Source organism: Lolium perenne, chromosome 2, assembly GCF_019359855.2.
Source record: "Lolium perenne isolate Kyuss_39 chromosome 2, Kyuss_2.0, whole genome shotgun sequence".
NCBI classification, from domain to species: Eukaryota; Viridiplantae; Streptophyta; class Magnoliopsida; order Poales; family Poaceae; genus Lolium; species Lolium perenne.
The window spans coordinates 207172636-207179927 of record NC_067245.2 but is presented as its reverse complement, the minus strand read 5'-3'; positions in this window follow the sequence as shown (position 1 = coordinate 207179927).

Genomic DNA, 7292 nt, shown 5'->3' with positions numbered 1-7292 from the left:
TATTTCGCATTGCCTGTTTTGCTATGCTTGATGGATTTTTCTATTCCATTAACTTTCAGTAGCCTTGTGAAATGTACAGAAGTGTTAAGAATGATTATGTCACCTCTAAACATGTGAATTTTGATTATGCACTAACCCTCTAATGAGTTGTTTTGAGTTTGGTGTGGAGGAAGTTTTCAAGGATCAAGAGAGGAGGATGATACAATATGATCAAGGAGAGTGAAAGCTCTAAGCTTGGGGATGCCCCGGTGGCTTGGGGATGCCCAAGGCATCCCCTTCTTCATCGACAACATTATCAGGTTCCTCTAGCGAAACTATATTTTTATCCCATCACATCTTATGTACTTTGCTTGGACCGTCTGTTTGCTTTTATTTTTGTTTTGTTTGAATAAAATTGGATCCTAGCATTCATTGTGTGGGAGAGAGACACGCTCCGCTGTTGCATATGGACAAATATGTCCTTAGGCTTTACTCATAATGTTCATGGCGAAGGTTGAATCTGCTTCGTTAAATTGTTATATGGTTGGAAACGGGAAATACTACATGTGGTAATTGGTAGAATGTCTTGAATAATGTGATACTTGGCAATTGTTGTGCTCATGTTTAAGCTCTTGCATCATATACTTTTCACCTATTAATGAAGAAATACATAGAGCTTGCTAAAATTTGGTTTGCATGATTGGTCTCTCTAAGGTCTAGATATTTTCTAGTAAGGGCCGAACAACAAGGAAGACGGTGTAGAGTCTTATAATGCTTACAATATGTCTTTTATGTGAGTTTTGCTGTACCGGTTCATACTTGTGTTTGTTTCAAATAACCTTGCTAGCCTAAGCCTTGTATCGAGAGGGAATACTTCTCATGCATCCAAAATCCTTGAGCCAATAACTATGCCACTTGTGTCCACCATACCTACCTACTACATGGTATTTCTCCTCCATTCCAAAGTAAATTGCTTGAGTGCTACCTTTAAAATTTCCATTCTTTATCTTTGCAATATATAGCTCATGGGACAAATAGCCTAAAAACTATTGTGGTATTGAATATGTACTTATGCATTTTATTTCTTATTAAGTTGCTTGTTGTGCGATAAACATGTTCCTCGGGATGCCATCAACTCTTTGTTGAATATCATGTGAGTTGCTATGCATGTTCGTCTTGTCTGAAGTAAGGGCGATTTACCATGAGTTGAATGGTTTGAGCATGCATATTGTTAGAGAAGAACATTGGGCCGCTAACTAAAGCCATGATCCATGGTGGAAGTTTCAGTTTTGGACAAATATCCTCAATCTCATATGAGAATATTAATTGTTGTTGAATGCTTATGCATTAAAGAGGAGTCCATTATCTGTTGTCTATGTTGTCCCAGTATGGATGTCTAAGTTGAGAATAATCAAAAGCGAGAAATCCAATGCGAGCTTTCTCCTTAGACCTTTGTACAGGCGGCATAGAGGTACCCCTTTGTGATACTTGGTTAAAACATATGTATTGCGGTGATAATCCAGGTAATCCGAGCTAATTAGGACAAGGTGCGGGCACTATTGGTATACTATGCATGAGGCTTGCAACTTGTAGGATATAATTTACATAATACATATGCTTTATTACTACCGTTGACAAAATTGTTTCTTGTTTTCAAAATCAAAGCTCTAGCACAAACATAGCAATCAATGCTTCCCTCTGCGAAGGGCCATTCTTTTACTTTTATGTTGAGTCAGTTCACCTATTTCCCTCCCATCTCAAGAAGCAAACACTTGTGTGAACTGTGCATTGATTCCTACATACTTGCATATTGCACTTATTATATTACTTTGCATTGACAATATCCATGAGATATACATGTTACAAGTTGAAAGCAACCGCTGAAACTTAATCTTCCTTTGTGTTGCTTCAATACCTATACTATGAATTTATTGCTTTATGAGTTAACTCTTATGCAAGACTTATTGATGCTTGTCTTGAAACTACTATTCATGAAAAGTCTTTGCTATATGATTCAATTGTTTACTCATTGCATTAACATTGCTTCGAATCGCTGCATTCATTACATGTGCTTACAATAGTATGATCAAGATTATGATGGCATGTCACTTCAGAAATTATCTTTGTTATCGTTTACCTACTCGGGACGAGTAGGAACTAAGCTTGGGGACGAGTAGGAACTAAGCTCCAACGTATCGATAATTTATTATGTTCTATGCTACTTTATTGATGATACCTACATGTTTTATGCATACTTTATGTCATATTTATGCATTTTCCGGCACTAACCTATTAACAGGATGCCGAAGAGCCAGTTGCTGTTTTCTGCTGTTTTTGGTTTCAGAAATCCTAGTAAGGAAATATTCTCGGAATTGGACGAAATCAACGCCCAGGATCTTATTTTTCCACGAAGCTTCCAGAACACCGGGGGAGATACGAAGTGGGGCGATGAGGCAGCCACACACCAGGGCGGCGCGGCCCAAGCCCTGGCCGCGCCGACCTGTGGTGTGGGCCCCTCGTGGCGCCCCCTGACCTACCCTTCCGCCTACTTAAGCCTTCGTCGAGAATAACTCCAGTACCGAGAGCCACGATACGGAAAACCTTCCAGAGACGCCGCCGCCGCCAATCCCATCTCGGGGGATTCAGAAGATCGCCTCCGGCACCCTGCCGGAGAGGGGAATCATCTCCCGGAGGACTCTTCACCGCCATGGTCGCCTCCGGAGTGATGTGTGAGTAGTTCACCCCTGGACTATGGGTCCATAGCAGTAGCTAGATGGTCGTCTTCTCCTAATTGTGCTATCATTGTTGGATCTTGTGAGCTGCCTAACATGATCAAGATCATCTATCTGTAATGCTACATGTTACGTTTGTTGGGATCCGATGAATAATGAATGCTATGTTATGTTGATTATCAATCTATCATCTATGTGTTGTTTATGATCTTGCATGCTCTCCGTTGCTAGTAGAGGCTCTGGCCAAGTTTTTGCTTGTAACTCCAAGAGGGAGTATTTATGCTCGATAGTGGGTTCATGTCTCCATTAAATCTGGGGGAGTGACAGAAACCTCTAAGGTTGTGGATGTGTTGTTGCCACTAGGGATAAAACATCAATGCTATGTCTAAGGATATATTTATTGATTACATTACGCACCATACTTAATGCAATTGTCTGTTGTTTGCAACTTAATACTGGAGAGGGTTCGGATGATAACCTGAAGGTGGACTTTTTAGGCATATATGCATGCTGGATAGTGGTCTATGTACCTTGTCGTAATGCCCAATTAAATCTCACAATACTCATCATAACATGTATGTGCATGGTCATGCCCTCTTTATTTGTCAATTGCCCAACTGTAATTTGTTCACCCAACATGCTTATTCTTATGGGAGAGACACCTCTAGTGAACTGTGGACCCCGGTCCATTCTTTTACATCGAATACAATCAACTGCAATACTCATTCTACTGTTCTCTGCAAACTTCATCATACACACTATACACCCAATCCTTTGTTACAGCAAGCCGGTGAGATTGACAACCTCACTGTTACGTTGGGACAAAGTATCTTGGTTGTGTTGTGCAGGTTCCACGTTGGCGCCGGAATCCCTGGTGTTGCACCGCACTACACTCCGCCGCCATCAACCTTCAACGTGCTTCTTGGCTCCTACTGGTTCGATAAACCTTGGTTTCTTACTGAGGGAAAACTTGCCGCTGTACGCATCACACCTTCCTCTTGGGGTTCCCAACGGACGCGTGCTGTACGCGTATCACATCCCACATCGCAGTTGAAGGGGACACTAAGAGGGTGATAAGACATTTCTATGACATCTCTATATCTTTATTGAAGAAGATACTTCAAAAGAGTTCTTCAACATAAAACACTAGGATGGGAGTAGCCCTTTTTTTTTCCTTTCCGACCATCTTCACATGGTCAACCACTTTCCCGTACCCTTCTGGTACTCCGAAAACAACTTTCTCTTTTTCTTTGTAAAGCTTTTCTAAAACAAAACTAGCCCAGGTTAAGGTTGGCCTTTGCAACCCGTCCATGACCGTGGACACGACTATTCGAATAGATTTGACTTTGCAGAGTTTGCACACTTTCCCCACAACTATCCGGGTACCTATCGTGTGGGCATCATCCCTGCATAACGACATATGCCACGACGGATACCCGAACATAACCTTTCGCTTATCTCCATTTGCATGAGTCCTTCCCTGCGGGATTAACCCTTCCCGGCACCCCGGCAGCATACCTCCTTTTTGAGCGTATCTCCAGCGCCACGACAGAAGACCCTCAGTAATCGCCCGGCTATAGACAACTACAGTGTATTGCCTCCTCCAGAGCGCAACCCGGCGTCAGAGGTCATCGTGACCCTCCTAGAGAGTTGTGAAGGTGTATCATGCCAGCTTCCACAAACTAGGGCTAAGCCCCGTTCCCATGTTGGGGTAGCGTGGTTAAGCGATAAAAGTTGGGCTGGCGAACACTTATACGCAGTGCTCCTTTGAAAACATAACCCACACACTTCCTTTGTTTGCCAACAACCAGCCATATTCCTCCGAACAACCTTGTTCAAAACATTTGCTTTTCCAAAACATACACTGGGGTAGAGTTAACTTACCCAAGGTTTTCATAAACATTTACAACAAGGTAAGCCTTGAGGGGTTCCCAACCTAAAGTTTCATGAGTTGAACTAGTATTGCACTACGACCAAGATGAGAGTCATCACGCCATAGATGGTGTAAAAAGAGGGTAATGGAAGTGTCAAGGGGATCGTACATACTTAGAATAAGTATGCAAAGGGACAACATGAGTAAGATGGTTCAACAAGGGTCATGATGTTAATCACCATACCGCTAAGAAGGGGATAATATAGGGGGCCAAGGGGGCATACATGCTCATGGTAAGCATGCAATAAGATCAACAAGGGGTTCAACATACTCGAGAGTAAGTATGTATAGCATCAGCAGGAGGTTCAACATACTTGGGAATAAGTATGCATAACATCAACAAGAGGTTCAACATACTTGGGAGTAAGTATGCATAACATCAACAAGAGGTAATGATGTCAACCATCATACCTCTAAGGGGTGCAAGAATGGTGTCAAGATGTCGACACACACAAGATAGGTGGGCATACCCATCACTCTTAGAGGGTACACCAATATCATGATACTAACAATTCACTAGAAAGGGGTGTATGTGTGAATCGGCAAGTAGGGTAACATACTTGAGGTAAGCATGTAAAGATAACCAAGTAGGATGGCATAGCCATGATCATGATATTTCCCATCACTCACTTAAGAGGTGCATAGATATGACCAAGAGGATCATCATGCTTAAGAATAAGCATGCTTTGACAACAAAAAGAGACTAACTATAAGGGATTTTGATGATATGATTAGGAGTAGATACATAGAGATAAAAAAAATAAGTGTGAGGTGATATGCAATATAAGGATAATTGCTACCACTTTGGTTGGGACAAACATAAGATGAAAAAAATAGACCCAAAGGTATAGTTGATGATTAGAGGTTTGCATTTGAATTCAAAGTTGAAAGAATTGGGATTTGACCACTATAAGGGAGTTGGTCAAATGTTGTATGGTTTGGTGTTGTTTTGGTGAAGTAAATATGAAAAGAGAGAGAGATGAAAGTGTATACCATTTTCTAAGTTGGATCACGAAGTGGAATCATCTCAAGGTCACAAGATTAAATTAGATAAAGATTTATGAGAATCTTTAAAGAAAAAGGAGATGGACATGTGACACTATTCACTGAAAAAATGTCAAATGACCATCTTCATGATCATGAATTGGAGGATGATGGGATACAATGGGGTAGATCAGGGATGTGCATAAGATGTGCAAGAGTTGCTATTAGAAATAGAGTTCAATTGAGAGGTATAGGACACACCTCAATTGTCTAGAGACAATTGGGGATGAACCCAAGTGGAATGGAATTTGAAAATGTTGAGAGAAAACTAGTTGGAACCTAGGAGTTCAAAATGTTCTACTTACTTTCTCAAGTAAGATAGAGTTTTCTCAAATGTAGAATAAGTAAGAAAAACAAGAAATGGTATAGGTACCATAAACAAGCTTTTTGTTAAAAAGAAAGCAAAATATAAAGTAATGTTTTAGAAATCAGTACTTGGTAGAAATGGGATGAGAAACAAAACCCATTTCAGTTCTTTGTTTTCTTTGAAGAAATATCTTGAAGGATTTAATAAAACTAGAAGTAGTTTTGTGGTCAAAACTAGAGAAGGAAAAACAATAGGATGTTTGAGAAAGAAAACTAATTTAGGGAGGAGTGTTCTCAAGGGTTTATGGTGGCTACAAAATGTACCCATCATTCCCACTTTTGGTTTTGTGAAGATTAAACTTGAATAAAAACAAGAGGTAAAAGTGAAGGAGGTGATCTAGTGTTGAATCATTGGCTAGGGTATAAGATCAAGTTGGATATATGTGATGCAAGGATAGTCTGAGACATGCAAGACGTGGAGGTTGAAGAGGGTATTGCACAGATGAGATCCATGCATTGAGGTCAGCAATAACAGTTGTGGTTGCTTAGAGATTAACTGCCAAAGTTTGAATATCTTAAGCCTACCAAAATAGAATGTCGACTTGGTCTCAAAACAGACAAGGATAAAAGAGTATAAAGGGATTTGGTTCAAGGTAAGGACATGGTTGAGAATTGCTCATGACAAGGTAGGTCTAAGACCAAGTGCATTGCCTTAGATGGCAAGGGAAATATGTGATAAGGAGCAGATGATCCCAAGTTGTGATTCAAGGATGATTTGAGCTAGATTTAGAACACCAAAAGGAACTTTAAGATGGCACACTCATGTTGCTATCAGGAGAAGGGTTTCATGCAGTAAAAAGGAAAACAACTTTTCCTAAGTCACACATGTGTTTTTATTAGGTGAGTTGCTTGTTTTACCACTAGGGGTGTTGTTCTATGAGGTGGCTCAAGACAAAACTCAACAAGCAAATCAAAACAATACATCTACCAACAGATCAAAGCAATTCATCATAACAAATAGATCAAGGCAATTCATCTAATTAGTCTTTTAGAAAAAGTTTTTGTTCCCCCTAATTTTTGCAATAAGGACAATTTATCAAGGTTGCAAAATTTGGGGTGTTACAAATGTACTACCCCGTACTTAGACTAATACGTACTTGTGATTATACCTCTTGCAAGCATCCGCAACTACAAGAAAGTAATTAAGATAAATATAACCATAGCCTTAAACTTTGAGATCCTACACTCTCTCGTGCACCGGTTTTCTAACGCGGGTTTGGGTTTCTGTCGCTCCCGCA